Source organism: Chiloscyllium punctatum, chromosome 52, assembly GCF_047496795.1.
Source record: "Chiloscyllium punctatum isolate Juve2018m chromosome 52, sChiPun1.3, whole genome shotgun sequence".
NCBI classification, from domain to species: domain Eukaryota; kingdom Metazoa; phylum Chordata; class Chondrichthyes; order Orectolobiformes; family Hemiscylliidae; genus Chiloscyllium; species Chiloscyllium punctatum.
This window is the reverse complement of record NC_092790.1, coordinates 18,660,822-18,663,159: the sequence shown is the minus strand read 5'-3', so window position 1 is coordinate 18,663,159 and position 2,338 is coordinate 18,660,822.

The window sequence follows — 2,338 nt, the reverse complement described above, 5'->3', positions numbered from 1 at the left end:
CTATAATCTGGTGTTGTGAGATTTTTCAATTGTGGTCGGCATATTACAGGAAGGACATGGAGAATTTAGAGAGGGTGCAGAAGAGGTTTGCCAGAATGTTGTCTAGAGGGAATGAGTTATAAAGAGAAGCTAGAAAAACACAAGTAGTTTTCTTCTGAGCAGCAGAGGCTGAGGGCAGACTTAATAGAAGTCTGTAAAAATTTGAGAAGAGTTGTAGCTCAGGTTGAGGTTCTGGATCTACGTTTTCTCACTAATCTGGAAGGTTCTTTTTCAGATGTTTTGTCACCATACTAGGTACCATTATCAGTGAGCCTCCGGATGAAGCACTGGTGGTATGGCCTGCTTTCTATTTATGTATCCACCTACATTGGACAAACAGGCAGAAAACTAGCCACTGGGATACATGAACATCAACTCGCCACAAAAAGACATGACCCACTCTCACGAGTATCTTTACATACAGGTGAGGAAGGACACCACTTCAACTGTGACAACACATCCATTCTAGGACAAGTCAAACCAAGACATGCAATGGTATTCCAAGAAGCATGGTATTCCAACTGGAAATCCATCAACAAACAGATCGACTTGGATCCCATTTACCACCCCGAAGAAAATTAACACGAAGTGACACCACCACAGGAAATGACATCACAAACCCAAGGAAACCGAATAAACAGAAAGCGGGCCTTACCACCAGTGCTTCATCCAGAGGCTCACTGATGATTTAACTATAAAACGTCTGAAAGCAAACCTTCCATCTCAGTGAGCAAACCTACACCCAGAACTCCATAATATTATGAGATACATGCTATGATTCTGACATAGATAGTCAGACATTTCAACTCTTGGAAATAAATTCTAAAACTAAGAGGCACGCATATAAGGTGAGATGGGGAAAGTTCAAAGGAGACCCACGGTGCAGTTTCTTTTAATGTAGAGAGCGATAGGAGTGGAACGCACTGCCAGGGGTAGTGATGGAGGCAGATACGATAAAGGTATTGAAGGGACTTTAAAAATAAGCAAATTAACATGCAAGAAATGGAGGGATATGCACCATGGGCAGGCAGAAGGGATTAAATTTCATTCGGCGTCATGTTCGTAACAACATCGTGGGCTGAAGGACCCATTGCTGTGCTGTACCGTTCTATATTCTGATTTAATGCAGTGTATATTTCGGATGAGGATTCATTCAAATTGATTGGAAATGGGTAGCATGCATTGAGAATATAGATAAAAAATATATACTTCTATTTCCTTGGTGGTGTTTGACTCTTGGTTTGAACATCTCTCTGGAAATGGAACTCAATGTGAACCTGACTCAATCTACTCTGTGACTATGGAAAGGATGTTTGTCGCTCTGACAGCAGTAACACAGCTGCTGTTTGTTCGAAGCAGCTGGTCACACTTGGCTCTGTACCGAGGCAATATTACATTGTCCTGGTCCTTTGAGTAATTTCCTGGAGGAAGACAGAAGAGATACCTCCTGTAAATCAACATCAGTTGTGATTGACAATATCAATGTAACATTCAGTTAATGATCATAGGATTTGTTGTTTAAAGCCAGCAATTTAAACAGAACCACCAGTCTGAATCCACTCCTGCTCGGAGCTGCTCCTTGTCCATTTTTTTTCTTAATATTCTAATACCAGTTGAGCTAGATTCAGAAACTAAACAACACCCATACAGCTCCATGAATGGGGCCACTTGATGGAAGTGGATATGTGAGTTCAGTTATTGATCTATACCATTCAGTTCCTGCTTGGTGAGTGTGTGGGTGGAATTATCAAACTGTAACTTTTACTATATGGTAAATATATTTACATATTCACACAGCGGGGACTGGTTTGGTCTCATTGATAACTAGAGAATCATAAAAATAATACAGCATCGGGGGGAGGGCATTCAGCCCATCTTGTCCATGCCAATGCCACCACACCCAGGTGCCCTTTCTCATGCCACCATCCTGCCACAGCCAGTAACCTTACAGTTTACAACACTTGAGGTGCTGTTCCATAGAATTTTTGTTTAAAAAAAAATGTAAGGTCTCTGTCTGCACCTCCAAATCAGGCAGTGATTTCCAGATACCCACCACTCTCTGCATAAAATAAATTGCTCATATCATCTAATCCTACAACCACTGAGCTTAAGTCAGTGATCCCTGGTTTTTGAACTCTCTGCCAAAGGAAATGGGTTCCTCCTGTCTAATGGCTCCCTCTCACTAGTTAGTTAAAAATCACACGGCACGGTGGCACAGTGGTTAGCACTGCTGCCTCACAGCGCTAGAGATCCGGGTTCAATTCCTGTCTCAGGCAACTAACTGTGTGGAGTTTGCACG